The sequence below is a fragment of the Mirounga angustirostris genome, unplaced genomic scaffold, assembly GCF_029215605.1.
Source record: "Mirounga angustirostris isolate CCGP_5_RB_7025 unplaced genomic scaffold, mMirAng1.0.hap1 SCAF_6, whole genome shotgun sequence".
Classification (NCBI taxonomy): Eukaryota; Metazoa; Chordata; class Mammalia; order Carnivora; family Phocidae; genus Mirounga; species Mirounga angustirostris.
In genome coordinates, this window is record NW_026991714.1 from 37,826,682 (window position 1) to 37,845,585 (window position 18,904).

At 50.0% G+C, this 18,904-nt stretch overlaps 1 pseudogene; it reads left to right on the forward strand.

Moving 5' to 3' along the window:
- The first annotated feature begins 1,934 nt into the window (after positions 1-1,934).
- On the forward strand, positions 1,935-3,833 carry LOC123845686 (glyceraldehyde-3-phosphate dehydrogenase-like; annotated as a pseudogene).
- Positions 3,834-18,904: the final 15,071 nt, after the last annotated feature.

Below are 18,904 nucleotides of genomic sequence, written 5' to 3' on the forward strand. Positions count from 1 at the left end.
AAGGACAGGGGAGAGGAATATGGCTCCAGAAGTAACAGCCCATTCTTCTGATCCTAAACTGAGATGTTCTGAATAACTTCAAAAGGGAGTAGCTGCCCTCTTCTTAAAGATTTCAAGAAAAGAAAAGATTTTTCCAAAATATTTCCACTAAATATGAGTTAAGATTGACCAGTAGTTTGGGCATGATAGAATCAGCACAATCTGATTCCTTTTTTAAAAAGATTTTATTTATTTACTTGGGAGAGAGAGAGAGAGAATGCATGCACACAGACAGGGGGAGGGGTAGAGGGAGAAGGAGAAGCAGACTCCCCGTGGAGCAGGGAGCCCGATGCGGGACTCGATCCCAGGACCCTGGGACCATGACCTGAGCCGAAGGCAGATGCTCAATCAACTGAGCCACCCAGGTACCCAGCACAAAGTGATTCTTAAAAGAGAGGGAGGCAAAGGATTATTGACAAGAAGGGAGAAGGAAGGAGTAAAAAGTTTTTAAATTTTCTTTTGAGATAGGAAATCCCGCAAGTATAATTTATAGGGGCTAGAAGACCTCTCCTGCCCCCTCTCCCGGACATTTCCATCTCTACATTCTCTACATTATGGAATTTGTTCTTGGTCTTAACACTCTATCTCTCCCCCTTAAAATGATGATCTCTCTAGAAGAGTAACTCATAATTGTCTTATTAGTCAGTTATATCTTATCGTAATGCAGGACTTGGTAGGAACTGATATTTATTGAGTCCTTATCATGTGCCCATTATGTTCCAGGATCTTAAAAATCATGAGTACCTGCTATAATGTGGGCACGCTGCCCGCAGCAGTGAGCCAGGGAATAGCAGGCACCCTCCTATGGCCAGTCGTTCCTGGCACAGTGGTGGCTAGGCACCAACACTCACGTGGACCAACACTCCGGGGACACCTGGAGTCCCTGAACCTGTGCCCCACCAACAAGCACGAACGGACTTCAGAATCCTGCTGCCTGCCCAGCCAGCCAGGGACTTCCTCCGCCCTACTTCACATAGGACCCCAGCAGCAGGCCTCCACTAGCTGCTTGAGAGCCTTGAAGTCATGGCCTCTGCCTTCTGCTCTCCCAGATGGGATAGGGTGGAGATGGAGGGTAGGGTGGCAGGCAGGTATGTTCCTGTTCTTTTTATTTTTTTTTTAAGATTGTATTTATTTATTTGAGAGAGAGAGAGTGAGAGCAAGCTGGAGGAGGGAGAGGGACAAGCAGGCTCCAAGCTGAGCATGGAGCCTGACGCAGGGCTCAATCTCATGACCCCGAGATCATGACCTGAGCCAAAATCAAGAGTCAGATGCTTAACCGACTGAGCCACCCAGGCACCCCGGTCCTATTCTTTTTAGCACTGTGATTCTTATCCTTGATTCTCCCCCTGGCTTAATGAGTTGTTTGGGGGAGAGTCTGACTTTATATTTGGGAAGAAAAAGAATAGAAATTTTCAATCTGAAAGAATTTTAATTTAAAGTACATTATTTTACTCAAGTTTCGTGTTTTATGGATGGGCAAATTGAGACTCGGAGAAGCTTAGTAATGGTCCCTGGCCACAGTGGCAGAAGTTAGATTTGAACTCAGCTTGTCTGATTCCAAAGTCCTTGCTGGTTGCACTACGCCAGTGTTTCTTAAACTGAGTTGCTCCTCAGAATCACCAAAGGATTGTTAAAAATACAGATTCCCGGTCTTGACCCCAGGCTTCTGAATCCCTCTCCAGGGGCAGGGCTCAGCAGTCTGTGTTTTCACACAGCCCGGGTGTGGGTGAAGTTGAGCCAAACCGGAGATACGCTCCCCTGTGGCTTGCAGTGGGAAGGACCAGAGGGTAAGTTGAGAGGGGACGCTGAGGGAATGAAGGGGGGAGAGAGAAGGGGACTTCAGTGCTGTTGCCCAGGGCTGGCCCTTGCCCAAACAATGCCGCCTGTCACTTAGTAGTTGAGATCCTGACGTTGGGCCTGGAGGACAATTAATGACATCAAGAAAAGGCCTTTCCAGTCAGCTGTTTTCCTTATATCTCTACTGTGGAAAGGGGATATCATGCCTGTGGAATTCAGCTGCAAAATTCATCTCCAGATCTATTTTTAAATTCTCCAGAGACGAAGAAAGAAAAGCCTGTCAAGGTTCAGAATGTGCTCATCATTTTCCTGACTTAGGAAAACTGCCTTGATTTAGTGCTCATTGCTTGCAAGCCTGCGCTCACAGACAAATGGACTGAGTGTGAGGTATCCGGGCAGTGGGGGAGCCTCAGCCGAAGGAGACTGTGTCACAGGGAACTCTAGATGGCAGGAGAGGGGGTTCCCCTTCTCTCACTCCTCCTTGGCTGTGCCCAAGGTCCAGAGCTGCCTCAGGCCTAGTGATCTGAGCACCTCTCCCAGGGCTCCTAGTAGGAGACTTTGTGACAGTCCCTTCAGAGGCTATTTAATGGATCTGATAATCTGATGGAAGTTGTTTTAAAGATGATTAAAACTGGGCTCTCTGCTCCTCCCCATTCGACAGACAGCCCCATCTTCTGGTGCAGGGCCAGCCATGTCCCCGAGACACAATGGAGAAGATCAGAATACACAGATTTGGCCATATTGGGCACCTGGTCACCAGGGCAGCTTTTAACTCTGGCAAAGTAGATATTGTCACCATCAAGGACCCCCTCATTGACCTCCACAACATGGTCTACATGTTCTAGTATGATTCCACCCACAGCAAATTCAACAGCACAGGCAAGGTTGAGAACGGGAAACTTGTCATCAATGGAAAGCCCATCTCCATCTTCCTGGAACAAAATCCCACCAACATCAAATGGGGTGACACTGATGCTGAGTATGTTCTGGAGTCCACTGGGGTCTTCATCACCATGGAGAAGGCTGGGGCTCACTTGAAGGGTGGGGCCAAGAGGGTCATCATCTCTGCCCCTTTTGCTGATGCCCCCACGTTTGTGATGCGCATGAACCATGAGAAATATGACAACTCCCTCTAGATTGTCAGCAATACCTCCTGCACCACCAACTGCTGGGCCCCTCTGGCCAAAGTCATTCATGACAACTTCAGCATCGTGGAGGGACTCATGACACAGTCCGTGCCATCACTGCCACCCAGAAGGCTGTGGATGGCCCCTCTGGGAAGCTGTGGCATGATGGCCAAGGGGCTGCCCAGAACATCATCCCTGCTTCTACTGGCGCCACCAAAGCTGCAGGCAAGGTCGTCCCTGAGCTGAATGGGAAGTTCACTGGCATGGCCTCCATGTTCCCACCTCCAACGTGCCAGTCATGGATCTGGCCTGCCACCTGGAGAAAGCTGCCAAATACAATGACATGAAGAGGGAGGTGAAGTAGGCATTGGAGGAGCCCCTCAAGGGCATCCTGGGGTACACTGGGGACCAGGTTGTCTCCTGTGACTTTAACAGTGACACCCATGTGCAAGTATGCACATGCACACCACTCACTGGCTAGGAGCTCTCTTGCCCCATCCTTCCCTCCATCCCAGACCTGGGTCCCTGTGTTTAGGGATGGTGGGACTGATGCTGCATGAGCTTGTGTTTGACTCATTTTAATTGGAGGTCATGTGGATGACCAGAAGTTGTGCCTCAGTATAATGAACTTGCAAAATCCCAGACCACCTGCTGCTCTCTGCCTAACCAATTCAACCAGATGTAACTGGTTCCCCTATGGAGCCTCTGCTCCCAACGGTATCCTCCCTGGGTGGTCCACCAAAGAAGACCCAAGGGAGAAGCAGCTGCAGGTATGACTCTTCTCCCCAGTTCAGCTTCCTCACAGATAATGTTCCTTCCAGTGTTTGTCGTTTGTTTTTAACCATATTCTTCTAATTCCTTGAAGGTGTGAATAGCTAACCTGCTACAAACTTGGCTGACACAAACAAGTGTTAGTGTTGTAATTAAACTAAACTTACCCAACAGTCAATAAGACTTGCAAAATGATAGGAGGCATATAGGCATTACTTTGCTTCCTGGTAATTAAGCCTGGTGGACATCAATAAGCCCAACTACTGCCTTCCCAAGTACCATACTTCTCAAGCTGCAGCCTTAATAGAGGCTTTTCCAATTCTTAGATATTAGCTGGACTGTCTAGTTTTGTGTTGGCTGGACACCACCCAAATTTCTTTCCTATTGGAGGAGAATTTCCCAGCATGTAAGGTCTTGGTAGGTGACTATTTTGGAGACTAAAAAGTCCAGGTACTCCTTCTCTCTATATTCAGGTGTCCAGGTCATCAGCCTGACTCAATACAATATATGTGCCAAGACTTCAATGTTGAACAAGTGTCACAAAGCGCAGAGGCACTAGAATTCTTTCACAGTGATGAGGGGTCCATACCAGGCCATTCTGGCTAAAAGCATCTATTGTGCTTCCTGCTTCTTTCCTGCAGACTCACCCCATACCTCCTTCCAATAAATTCCCCTTTGGGTTACAACAACAAGACACTGTTTCTGTTTCTCATTCCTGAAATCACTCCCAAGGTTGTGGCAGGCACTATCAGTAACCCACCCAATAGCTGCTCCACCCGTTTGTTGCTAATAGAACCCCAAGGTTTCATTCGTTGTACATCCAGCTGGTCCAAGTGGATGGATCATGATTGGTCAGTCCCATCCTCTTGTCCAGTGACCTGTGACCCAGTTCTGGCCAAAGAGACCCAAGAGGAAGCTGCTAGATAAAAGCTTCTGGGAAGATTTTCCTTACCGATTGTGCCCCTCCCTCATTCTTCCTACTGGAGAAGCTGCTACAGGGGAGAAAAGTTTGGAGTCCCTGCAGCCATCTTGCCATGATGAGGGGACACAGCGGCAGCTGTGAAGAAGGCAGAGAGAGAAGATAGAAGAGCCGGAGTCCTTCATGACCTCCTAGAGACACCACACCAATCCCAGAACCACCTCCCTCTGGTCTATGGGTTTGCTATAATGAATCAGCCCATCATTTAGTTCTTTATTCCAAGTGTTGTGTTATTTGCAGCTGAAACATTCATATATGCTGATTCACTAAATTTCACTGCTTTCCCAAATCATTAATCACACGTTATTGGAGCTAGATGACATCTGGGAGATCAGCTAGCTTCGAACCACTTTGTAATAGAAGCAGCTGAAGCAGATGAGTAGGCAGAACCAGAAGAACCCGGACCGCCTTAGTCCTACCTCATGGCAGGTTCCCCAACACCCTGAGGCCTGAGCACCCACCACAGGGGCACTGGTGGGCAGCCACAGGGACAGAGCCTGAATCCTGGTGTCTGAAAGGTGTGGGCAAAGGGGCAGAAAAGAAGGTCAGAGTGGACTGGGCTTGGACAGGTCTGTGTCCCGAGACACCTGAGACACCAGAGCCTGAGGAAAGGCGAGATGTATTTCCAGCTCATTCAGTCAGGGCTCACTCACACAACACACACAGGCAAACACCCACCCCCCCACACACACATACACATACACACACATACACACCTTCACCCTGGGGTCCACTTTCCAGCCTCTTGAGCTTCTGGGACCTCCTTTTTCCCTACTGGCCTGGCACCAGGGTCCTCTTCCTCTCATGGATGAATGCTTTTTGTGGTTTTGGTTGGTTTCATGCCCTGTATTTTGCTCTACTTCACAATTTTTCTTGCCCCTGTGCTTGGACCAAAGATAGCTTGAGGAAAGGCTAAAAATTAACTTCTGTACTCTGCAAAGCTGCAAAAGAGTGAAGCAGACCTAGTGGGGATAGCGGTCATGGAAAGCAGCTAGCTGGCAGAGATGCCCGCATGCTGTGATTTCTTCAGAGGCTTCAGAAAGACCCCTCTCCCCCAACTGCCACCCCAAATCATGCTTCCTTTGCCTGGGAAATCAGTGCTAAAATCCCACCATTAGAGATACAGTGTAAATATTCCACAAAACGCCCCACAGCACTTCTCAGGGTGGATGAATTCTTAGGATCCTTTCAGGAGGGTAGACATCAGGAGGGATGGGAGCAGTGTGATAGTTAGTTCCATGTGTCAACTTGACTGGACTGCCCGGTGCCCAGATATTTGGTCAAACATTGTTCTAGATGTTTTTGGATGAGATGGACATTGAAATTGGTGGACACTGAGTAGAGCAGATTGCCCTTCATAATGTGGGTGGCCTCATCCAATCAGTTGAAGTCCTAAATAGAATAAAAAAACCAACTTCTCCTGAGCAAGAGAGAATTCTCCAGCCAACTGCCTTCAGACTTCATATGCAATATCAGCTCTTCCTGGTTCTACCACAGATGGTTTTGGGGCTGGAACATGTGTGTGTGTGTGTATTTATATATATATCTATATATATTCTATTAAATCCATTCCTTGGGAGACCTTGACTGATACAAGTGGTGTATACCAGATATATTGGTGGGTCGAGGGTAGCATCAGAAGATTCCTTTCGTTGTACAGGATAGTCTCTGCAAGTCTGTCCCGACGACAGGGCACACACAGGGGACCAAGAGGGCAGTGGGGACAGTTGCATCCTTCCAAGGGGAAAAAAGCCAGGGGAAGAAGAGGTCAGGAAGGAGGGTGGCAGGTATGTCAGGCCACAGTAGAGGACCTAAGCCATCAGGGTGAGGAGTGAACAGTTACATTAGTAGTTGCCACTAAGAGTCACTAGAGGTTCTTGAGGCAAAGAGTGGCCACTAAATCTGGTGGCTCTGTGGGGGAGGGACTGAATGAGGGGACTGATGTCAGGGACTCTAGGGAAGGCACAGTGAAAGGCTGAGCGTGGGCATGGGGTGTTGGGAGAAAAATCATGAGAAAGGAACAAAGTAGAATCCAAGTGGCCAGGTCCCCAAGGACATGATAGGGGAATGCTGACTCCGTGAAAGGAAACTAAAAAGTGAGGCCAGGGAGCTGGCTTGTGGGGAAGAACTAGTGAGTATAAGGTGCTGCTAGTAGGTCATCCAAGTGGAGATATTATTGCAATTATTATTGAGAATATAGTCTCTACCAGGCACCATGTTAAGCCCTTTGCATGCATTATCCCATTTAGTTCTCACAGCCTCCCAAAGGGTTGATGCTATTATTATCCCCATTTTACAGATGAGGAAACTAAGGCTTAGAGAAGTTAAGTACTTGCCAAGTTCCCACAGCTAATAAGAACCCAGTTTTCTTGCTCCAAAGCTCCTAACTACCTCTAGGTTCTCGCACTTGGCAAGAGGTCAGAAGCTGGCTGATGGCCACAGGGATGACAAGAGGGGTCTTAGGACTATCTGGGGCCTCCAAGGAAATTTGGAGGAGGAAATGGACAGGAGAACTAATCTTTATTGAATACCCTTAGACAAGTCACTTGACTATCACCATCTGTCAGTGAGCCTTTAATCAGACCTCTAGGAGCAACTTCCCCTTTCAGCAGGATTAAAGTGGGGTCTGGAGTTGGGGTCAATGTCCCACCAACAGCTCACTAACCACAGCACAGAGTCGCCCTTACCTGAACTCAAAGGAGGCCCCTTGCTCCTTCCACTTTCCAACTCAATTCCCCAATTTCTATTTTATTTTTTCTAACCAGGAGTTCTTTTCTAGTTGTGAATCTGGACAGCAGATGCAGCAGGAGTGGGGATCAGCTTTGGGGGTCACTATAGTTTTCAATTATTCCCTGGGGAGCTTCAGCGACAGCCTGGGATGGGGAGGCATTGAGGAGCCAAGAGAGCCAAGAGGATGGCCAGAGAAGAAGGGGAGATGTTGGAGACAGAGAAACAGGGAAGGAAGGCTTGAAGGCACTGAAGCCACAGAAGCATTCGCCCTCTCAATTCTCACTTTTATCCACTAACAACCCCACCCTGAGCTTCTTGACTCCTTTTTCATCTCCTAAAAGAAAAGAAACTCAAGAAAACACTTGAACTGAAACTAAAGTGATCCCTTTTCCCTCAAAGCCAATCCCATGGCTCTGTCTCCCGGGGACTGCCTTCAGTGCCCTCTCCTTCCACATCCACATCTCTGCAGGAGCCAAGAGCGGACCAATTCACCTCAGAAACTTCTCCTTTGTCAGGCCTTCCCTGTGACCCCATGAGAAAAGGGGTGAACCTTGGGAACCTGGAGGAAAGTTCCTACTTGCCTACCTTCACCCTCATTCATGGTCTGGGGAGAAGAGGTGGGGATGAATGGCAGGTACCCCACCTCGGTCCTTCCTGCTTCGAGTCTGTCTTCCTCACCCAAGTCTGAGTTCCCAGAGCCCAGCACACCTGGAGTTCTTGACAAGTGTTTGTGGGATAAAGGAATGAATGAACAAACATGAAATCAAAGGTGCCAAGGGCAGAAACTGCTGGATGGAGGAGCCTCCAGTCTCTCCGGCTGGTACAGCGGAGAGTCATGGGGCTCTCCACACCTCCAAGGCAAAGCTCTGAAAACCATTAGCTCTGACTCAAGCCCAGCTTCCGTGGAGTGGGCTTTAGTCTGCCTGCTGCAGAGGTCACATGCTGGGAGCCCATCCCTGGGACCAGTGGCCTTGCCTCCGGTCCCCAGCGCCCCCAGCCAGGTCCAGGCTCAAACCTCCTGCCATTGTCCTGTTTGGGCAAGGGAGTGGGCTGGAAGCTCCCAGAAGGCGGGGACTTGGGCTCACCACCTGTGTACCCTCAGGGACGGGCTCGCTGTAAGTGGTGGGTGGATGGCAGGGGGAAAAAATGGCCACACAGCTGTCATTCAGGCCACACGGCAGTTCTGGGAGGCAGAGGAGGAAATAAACGTGGGCAAAGAACTTAGGAGACTTCTTGAAGCTCTTTTGGTAGCAGAGAGCTGGGGTTGGTTCAAATCAGGTCTTCTGTTCTAAAGGTCATGTTCCTTCTAGAACCCGAAAAACTCAACTCCCTGGAGCGGGGAGCCATGGTGTCCCAGAGTCCAGGCAGTTAGCGCTCTGCTCCTCTCCCCACCCAGGCTGAGTGGGGGAGGACAGCAGCTCCTTTAGGTCTTGAGGTGGCTCACCAACGTGTCGCTGAAACTGGGTCTCTGTGGCCTCTCAGATGCCAGGATGGGGAAGGGGCGACTCCTTCGGAGACCTACAGGGCCTGGGTAGGGTCTGGATCCCAAGGGTGGGCCTCCTGCTTCTACCCCCAAACCCTGAGGGCCTCTTCCTCTTGCTGGGGCCTGGGGGCCCACAGCACACAGCCAGAGGTCAGGCCACACCCACGCTCTGGAAGGACCCAGTGTCCCACGGGTGAGAAGAAAGGCAGAGCCAAAGAACCTGGCAAGGGGAGACCATGGAGCCCTTGATCCCAAAGCGGCGTGAGCACGTGGGCCGACGCAGCCCCTACAAGCGTGCTCGGGTGTCTGAGCGGCAGCTTGAAAGGGCCCCAACCACAGTCAGCCAACTCCAGCTGAGTCTGTGCCTTGCCTTCCAGAGCTCTGTGCCCTTGAGCAAGTCACTGGACCTCTGGAAGAGCCCTTCCCTGTGCTCATCAGACACTCCAGAAGACTCTGATGGGCATCGAACGCGAGTGAAGCACCGCCCAGCAAAGCAGACGAAAGAAACAGAGACAAAACATTCAATTAACGTTTGTTAAATGGAACTGTTCTTATTTCTAGCCAGATGTTGAGTGTGCAGCTTTTACTTAGTTGGATTTGGGTTAATATTCCCTCATATTTTCTCATTCTCTTTTTTAATTTGTACTTGAGTGATTGGGGAGTGACGATGAACATTAATTGACGGTCTAGTACGTGCTAGATTAGTCCTTCTCAAAGTTTGTTCCCTGGACAGATTGTACCAACAACTCCTAAGATGCAAATTAGAAATGCAAATTCTTTGGGCTCACCCCAGATGTACTGATTTGGAAACTCCGGGTGGGGCCCAATGACTAGTATTTCGGTAAGTTCTCTGCTGATGCTAGTGCATGCTAAATCCCCTGTCCTAAATGTTTTACATTAATATCTCATTTAATTCCAAAAATACCTTAGGAGGTGGGAATTAATATCTCTGATTTACAGATGAGAAACGGGCTCCGGTGAAGTTAGTGCCTTGCCCCAGGTTACACGCTGTTGCCCTTTGCGCTCACTACTACAATGCCTCCCAGAAGTGGAACAGTTTTGTTCCCAGAGGGTGTCCTACAGGCAGGTGTGAGAGACAGGAGTCACTGGTGGAGCTGGAACATTCTCCTGGGCTGATGAATAGGATAGCCGGATATTTTTACATGGTGTGCCAGGCCAACTGGACAGTGTTCTTTAATGAAAATAGGCAAATATTTAGTGCTAGGGCCGTCCTCCTCCTGAGCTGGCATTCCAAGGGCGTCGCTGCTGGTTTGCGGTGTGCCCAGAGCACCTGCCTTCTGCCAATCAGGAGTTTCAGCAGCACGGAGACCTGTTGCAGACCTGTTGATGATAACACATTAAGGACGTATTGAACTCACGCTGCTAGTCTGGAGGATTTGTAATTTAATCTCCACCCAGCCTTGTTACGCCCTTTAAAGGATGAGAAAGTGGAGGTCTAGAGAGGCTCAGGGACAAAACATCACAATCAAGCGGGTAGGGGTCTGGCCTGCCTGGCTCTAAGGAGCATTCCTCCCGTTATGCTGCCTTCTCATAAGGCAAATCTGGTCCTAGCCTTGGCGCCCAGGCCCCCTTGCCCTTGGGCTCCTTGCACCAGGAGAAAGCCCGCTGGGGCCCCCCAGCGCAGGTGGGCCGAGCGCCAGGCCCCGGAGCCAGGGGAGCCCAGGAGCGCGCTGCCCGCGGCCACAAGGTGGCGCTGTGGTTCAGGGGACTCGGGGGCCCGCCTGACACCATCTACGACGACCGAGGACCAGGACCCACCGGGTCAGGCCAGCCCCGCGAGGGGGACCCCCAGGTCGCGGAAAGTGGTTGTGGAGGAGCCTCCCCGCTCCCTCCTGCTCCCGGCCGCATCGGGGAGGCGGGACCCCGCGGGACAGGGACTCCGCAGGGCCTCCCAGGCCGCGCCCCCGGAGCCCCGCGGCTTCTCGCTCTCTTCCTCGAGCGCCTCCCCGCCGGCCGGCCGGGCCCAGCCCACTGCCCTCCCACGTTACGCGTCATTTCAGCCCGCTCCCAATTTGAGGATTTTAAATATTGCAAAACTCAGCCTCAAAAATGATCTCTTCGCAAGTCAGTAATGTGGGAATAGCGTTGTATGGTGACAGATGGGGACTACACTCACCACGGTGAGCCCTGAGTGATGTACGAGCTTGTCGAGTCGCTGGGCTGTACGCCTGAAACTAATATAACATCGGATGTCAGCTATACTTCAATATTAAGAACGTTTTTAAATTGCAGTGAAATGATCTCTTCACCTAAGGTACGCTCCAACTTTAAAACTTAGCTAATGGAGCTAGCTTAGCTAGTGGAGTCAGAGTCCCGTGCCTGCTAGTCCTTCTTTCCCAGTCTTTTCCCATCACTTAAGAAAAACAGGCACAAGTATGTTTGTGCACATGCACGCTCCATGAGGCAGAATTCTGAGCTTGAATCCTGGTCTGCCATTAAAAAATGTGTACCGCCTAGTGAGTTCTTTAATCGCCTGAGGCTCACTTTTCTCACCGATGAAATGGGAATAATAGGGATGCCTGGGTGGCTCAGTCATTAAGGGTCTGCCTTCGGCTCAGGTCATGATCCCAGGGTCCTGGGGTTGAGCCCCGCGTCAGGCTCCCTGCTCCGTGGGGAGCCTGCTTCTCCCTCTCCCACTCCCCCTGCTTGTGTTCCCTCTCTCGCTATCTCTGTCTCTCTCTCAAATAAATAAATAAAATCTTAAAAAAAAAAATGGGAATAATACCAGTGGATTGTCGGAAAAATTAAATCCATATAAACCATGGAGAATAGCACTTTGACATGTAGTAAGTGCTCAGTAAATGTTACCATGATGATTTCCTTTCCACTGAGACTTACTGGCGTGTGCTTATTAGTCGTGTGCACCAGTCACTTGGCATTCAGTCCAGGCAGCCTTGTGTTTTGGACTGACTTCATTTGGGATATCTTATGGCCGGGGGGAGTGGGGAGGCTGTCTTATGTATCTCTATGCTTAGAAGACCCAGCTCCTCCTGCCGTGAGACACGGTAACTGAAGTGGGTCATTGCGGTCCCCACAGACCACAACCTCCGGCTGCCATTCTTCCTCCATCTTGTCTTCTCCGGCTGGTGGGTGCTCACAGAGACCTGCCATTGCAATTGCGGAGTGTCCCCCCTCTTCTCTGCTGGGGGGCAAGTGGTGCCCAGTTTTGAGTGACAGAAGCTATAGCCTTCTGTTTTCCTCTAGGCCAGGCAGCCCCTTCTGCCCCCCCAGGGCTGGGGGGAATGTCTCGAGTGGGTAGGGCGCAGCACCACCGCATGTTTTATTTCCACTCAGTACTGGAGAGACCCTGTGTTCCATGGGAAGGCCTGCAAGGGCCGGGGGAGGACCATGGCTCCAGAGCCTTGGGCAGATGAAGGTGGTGTGGGACTCTCAGCTCTGCCATGCACGGTCACCCATGTGAACAGGTCAGTTGTAGACGTTTGTGCCTGGAGTTCTTTGGGGTTTCTATTTCTGTCTTTCCTGACTTCTGCATTTCTGAGAGCTGGGTGTTCCCTCACCATCTCTCTGTCTTGCACAAACCAGTCCCTGACAAGAAAGGCTTCGCTGGCAGTGCCCAGGCACTCCACAGTGTGTTGACTGACTGCCTGACAAACTGGCTCTGAGACTTCAGCCCAGATCTTTCAAGAAGCTGTCACTGGACCCATTAGATTCCATCAGGGGGCCCTGCTGAAGCTATTCGAAGATCGCTCCATGTCCACAAAAAGCTAACCGCAGATGCAAATGGGAGTGTTGGAGGGGTGGGGAGTGGGGTTGGTAACCTGGGAGTGGAAAGGGCTTCTGGTTGATCTGGGAAGGCTTTCCAGTTGGGGTGGTGGTGGTGGAGGGTGGTGCTGTTGAAGCCGTAATTAAAATGGATAGAGTTTGACAAAACGAGAGAAGGGGGTGGTTTTAGGCCATAACCCATCCTTTCCTGGTTCAGGTCCTCACTTGAGTCATTCCAGAGTTCCCCTGCCAGCCACTGGGAAGGTTCCAGTGCATGACATATCTCAGGAAGCTAGCTGAGGTTCCTAGAAAACCACCCACAGAGAGCAGATCTACCACCTCCACCCCCAAATCTCTCTTAGAAATCCTACCTGCAGCTAGGAAGGAATGGATCAGGGATCAAGGATTAAGCAATAACCAAATACTAGGTAATAGAAATCTGGTTTCTGGACAGGACCACTTGCTGGCACCTACTCCCTGGGGGAGGACACAGGAGAGATGTGAGCCGAGCCTGGCGGCGAAGGGGATGTCTGAGGGGCTCTCCGCTGTCCTGATCTCTCACTCAGCTGGCAGAGTGGGGCTGGCTCGGCCCAGCTGCTCTCTGAAGCCCTCGCCTTCCTGTTTTCCTCTTGGGACTTTGAGAGGGAAATCTAAACTGTGTGTCTCTGATTCATTACTGTGAACTCATCAAGCTGGTGTTTGGCAAGAGTCCTTGGATGTTTCGGAAAGAGATTTTGGTTTGGTTTCGTTTGTTTTTTTGTAGTGCTTTTCCTTCGAAATAGGAAGTCCGTTTTTGCCAAGAGTAAAATGAAAATGAAAAACTAGATTTGAGGTTGGATCAGAGCATAAGAAGAAATTTAGATATTATCCTTTTGTTTCTCTATTTTTGACTGCGCAATACAAAATAAGTAATAGCTAACATTTAATCTTGCAGATTGGGTCCTATTATTATCATCCCCAATCTACAAATAACAAAACTAAACCCAGAAGAGTTAAGTGAATCACCCAAGTCCATAGAACTGGGAAGTGGTAACCTGATCTACCTGCACAGTGCCAAGAGCCCATGATGATCCTTTGGGGGACTTAGAAAAATGTTCTAATTTCTTTTAAACTCAGAAGAAAAAAATGAATTTTTAGGTCTGAAGATAATGTTTTAATACATCATATTAATATGTTTGTCTTGGATGCCTGGGTGGCTCAGTCGGACAAGCCACTGCCTTCGGCTCAGGTCATGACCTCAGGGTCCTGGGATCGAGTCCCACGTCAGGGTCATTGCTCAGTGGGGAGCCTGCTTCTCTTTCTCCCTCTGCCCTTCCCCCCCCACTCATGCATTCTCTCTCTCAAATAAATAATACATAATCTTTAAAAAGTGTCTTTATTCCAACATAGCCATGTAAGTTGTAATTTTTTTAGAAGCAGCCGCTGAGTTAGGTACCAAGCAGAATTAGAACTCAACAGTAGCAGTTGGTGGTGGAACTACCCAAGTGTGGGCCGATCACTGGGTACAAAGTGACTCAGACACCACATTATCCCCTCACTGGGGGAGCCAGGCGTGCATACGAAGACACAGCAGCCTAAGTTCGACAAGTGCTACCAGGTTTGCACGGGGTGGGTCACTAGGGGCTTCATGAAGGAGCTCAGTTCTGAGGAAAGAGGCTTAAACATGAAAGGAGAGAAATGGGAAAGTGGAAGCATTTGGGAGAACGGGGACTTCACTTGTACGGGGAAACTGAGGCAGCTGAGAGGTTGTGTTGATCATCAGTTAAAATTCAGTTCCAAAACTACTTTTGAACGTTTTTCTTATACGTTTCACATCCAGGACTCATTATTTAATTATTAAACTCCATCAGTGGTACTGAAGGCCTAATTGTTACTTAAACTCACAAATGATTATCTTACATAATAGAAGGATAAACAGGACTTCTGTTTTTGTTCATAGCTCTTTCCTGTTAGATACTAGCTCATATTCATTCTTTAGCAGTTAGTGTCCCCCAGTAATTAGCAAATTGTCCTAAAGGCCATAAGAAACCAACTCACTTCCTTATTTTTGCATCATAGTGACAAATTGAGTTTGCAGGTTTCCATGGAGCAGACTGGTGGTTTACAAACAGGGCTTCTCAGAGGTAGAGCTTGGTAAAGATACCCAGAACTGGGGGCCTGGGGTCTTTCTTCATGCTTTAACCCAAATATTAGATAGATAGATAGATAGGTAGGTAGGTAGGTAGATAGATAGATAGATGATAGATGATAGATAATAGATAGATAGACAGATGATAGATGATAGATAGATAGATGATAGATAGATAGATAGATAGATAGATAGATAGATAGATAGAGATATATACTGTAAAAACTTGAATAAAGGTAAATTAGAACTCCAGGAACTAGTTTATTTATTCTCTGCCTATTCCAAGAACAGTCTAAGGTGACTTACAAAAATAGATATGACACAGTAAGATTTTGGGGGTGGGGGAAGAGAGGGGGAAGGAGAGAGAGAATCTTAAGCAGATTCCACACCCAGCACGGAGCCCCACTCAGGGATCGATCTCACGACCCTGAGATCACGACCAGAGCCAACATCAAGAGTCAGACGCCTAAGTGACTGAGCCACCCAGGTGCCCCACAGCAAGATTTTTTTTTAAGTAAAAAAGGAAATGGAAAGAAGGGAAATCATGGTGGGAAAAGTCAGATATCACCATGGGAAGGTTCAGGCACCAGTGCCCCAGCAAGGGGCTGGCTGAGGGGTGAGGAAGGATGGGCTGCTGCTGGCGGACGTGGTGCCCCGAAGGGTCGTGTAGACACAGCCTTTCTCGATCTGCAGAACAGGGAGATATTATCCTGGGCAGTGCTCTGAGCTCCCCGTGGATGCTCCTAGAAAATGAGTCAGAGGAAATGTTTGACCTTGGACAGGCTTATCCTCCTCTCTCTTGGCCACCATCCTTATCCTTCCCTTCCCCAGTGACCCACAGACTTGTCGCAGGGCTCTGCCCACCCACCTGGATGTCCTTAATCCTCTGGTCATGAACCCCTCCCCGTCCTACCCTACGCACGCCAGTCACCCCCTCAAAAATTATCAGAAAGTGACAAAACCCAGGGTTTCACAGCCAAGGACCTCTACCAAATGAGAATAGCTACCATTTGCACCGCATGCGCTCTGTGCCAGGCCGTTCCCAGCACCTCATACCCATTAGCTCCCTTGATTGTCACAACAATCCTACTCGATGAGTTCTGCTATTTCCCCCATTTGGCAGATCAAGAAACAGAGGTACAGAGAGGTCAGATAACTCGCCCTGGTCATACAACTGGTGATAGCACAAGATTTGAATCCAGTTTGGCTCTGTGCTATTACCCTATGTGGCCTCTGGGCCTGCCACGTTCCGGCCCTGCTGGCTGGGGATGTTCCTGAGGCTCAGGTCCCGAGTTTTACCCTCAGGTGGGCCTCTCAGCCTCCTTCTGGTCCATCCCGTTTGGCAGCTGCAAGTGGTCCCTTGTGCTCTGGCCCGCGCTAATTGAGAATGTAGATCCCAAAGAAAACCCGAGGTCTGAGGGCCGGCAGGAGCTCGGAAGAGGCCTTCCTCACAGGGAACAAAGCGGTAGGCAAGCTGAGCGTGTGAGGCGGCGTCATGGCTGATCCACAGTTGTATCTTACCAACACTCACAGTTACTGTGACCAAGGCCGGGTAGAGCAAGGTGCTGTTCTCGACCCTTCACGCTCGTGATCTCATTTAATCTTCAAACAGCTGAGCGGGCAGGTATTATGAGTCTCACTGGCCAGGGGACGTTGAGCCCTCAGGCAGGTTGGCTGACTCCCCAGAGGGCACAGCTAGATCCCCCCAACCCCGTGCCTTCAACTGGGGGCCATAATACCTCTGTTCCCTACGTGGCTACCACCCCCATGCCCCCCAAACCCATTTGTGCACAAGTTTCTCCGTGAGTGTTCTCAGGATCTTTCTTTGCTTCAGACTGTGAGTTCCTCAAAAGCTAGGGTTCTATTTACCAGTTTATGTACCCCCCTCTCCAACGCCAAGGGCCCCACAGGAAGCTCTTTGTTTTGTTTTTTTGGTTTTTTTTTTTAAAAAGATTTTATTTATTTATTTGAGAGAGAGAATGAGAGAGAGAGAGAGAGAGAGAGAGAGAGCATGAGATGGGGGAGGGTCAGAGGGAGAAGCAGACTCCCCGCTGAGCAAGGAGCCCGATGCGGGACTCGATCCCAGGATCCTGGATCATGACCTGAGCCGAAGGCAGTCGCTTAACCAACTGAGCCACCCAGGCGCCCAGGAAGCTCTTTGTAAGGTGAACTCTAGTTAGACGCTCCAACTTCATGGTTATGCTTGCATCAGCAGCTGGCTTCTCTGGGAGAAATGCAGAATTAAGGACCCAGCCTAAAATCTAGTTTTCTGATCCTTTATCCCTCCCCGAAATTCCTCGCTTGCCTAGACACGCATGAAGCATGTACCTACTCAAACGCCCCCAAAACGTACCTACAGGTGAGTGTCCAAGACCCAGCCACGTAAATCCTCATGCAAATGAGGTGGCAGCTGGTGAGGTGGCTGCCAAGGCCATCTGCGTCTGTGTCTGCTCACATCCAGAGAGAACTCAAATACTGGCAGGCCAGCCTCACTCCTCCAAGCTCACCCCTGGCGTGATGACTCAGGGAGAAACCATGCAGCGATTCACTCAGCAGCCTCTGAGAGTAGCCTCTCCCCTGCCCTGCCAATCCTCCCACACCACCCCCCCTGCACCTGGCATAGGCAGGGACAGGTGACAACAAATGGGCTGTGACCGGCTGTCACTGCCGGGCAGCGAAAATGCCCGCTCAGCCTGCTTCAGGAAAACACACTCCCCTACCTCTGAGTGATCCCTGGGCACAAGGGGGCACAAGGGGGACAACGGGGGCTGGGCCCGGCCTCGGTCTTGGGAAAGCGGCATTCATCTGGATGGGGCACAGATTGTGAAAATGGAGCACCAAAGTTTCCTTTTCCACCATCTATGAGCAGATGAATTTCAAAGCAAAGAAATTCTATCATTCAAAGCATATATGGCTCACACTCAGTGAGGACTAGGGGGAAAAAACTAAAGATAGTCCTTGGTGCCAAGAAAAAAATGGGTAAGATAATCGGTTGTGGTGTCTTTGTCTATGAGAGAGAATCGATCAGGCAATTTCCAAGCCATATCGGGGCCCTTAGTTCAGCAGGAAATCAGACCTGCGACTCGCAATGTTTCCCTCTTCGTTGGAGCAGATCCATGGGACCTTCTTCTTTAACCGTCTGTCGCCCCACTCAGTGAAAATACATGTTTGTAAGAGGCAAAAGCCATTGTGCTTTACAATATTTAAATAATTTATCTTCTAAAAACTCAGACTCGGGCGCCTGGGTGGCTCAGTTGGTTAAGCGACTGCCTTCGGCTCAGGTCATGATCCTGGAGTCCCTGGATCGAGTCCTGCATCGGGCTCTCTGCTCAGCAGGGAGCCTGCTTCTCCCTCTGACCCTCCCCCCTCTCATGTGCTCTCTCTCTCTCTCATTCTCTCTGTCTCAAATAAATAAATAAATAAATCTTTAAAAAAAAAAAAAAAAACTCAGACTCTGCTCCCTACATCAATTATTCTGAATGAACGAGATGACCCTAAAGAATGACTCTGTAAAAATCACCGGGGCTTTGGAATGTGTGAAGCCCTTGCCGCTCAGTTTTGTCCACAGACCAGCAGCATCGGCACCACCTGGGAACTTGTGAGAGACGCAGGCTCTGCGGCCCTCCGGCCTTCTGGGGCAGGATCTGCACCATGACCTTGGCAGCTGGTCTGTAGGTGGGGAGGAGCAATGATGGGAGGAAGCCCAGAAAGCAGATTTTCCCAGGGGCAGTGGGCGGCAGGGGGAAGGGGTCTGCACCCTGTGACGGGAAGCATCTGTCTTTGGTGCAGGTGGTCGGAATGGAAGAGAAAAGCCCCTTCAGGATCAGCACAGTGATCCAGGAGGTCTCTATTTCAGCCCAGCCCACAGGGAGGCAGGGGGGATAGGCTAGGAGCTAAGAAAGGGTCAAAGGCAAAGCCAGGCTGAGAGAGAGCTGGGCCAAGGCCCAATTCCTCACTCTTGGAGTGTCTGCTCCTAACTTGCACTGAGATTATGAGAGAGACAGGCTGTGTTCCATGAGCAGGGAGATAAGCCTGGGCTTCTGAGCCTCCAGCTGACAGAGCAGAGAAAGACAAGGGCAGATCAGGGCCGGCACTGACTTAAGACC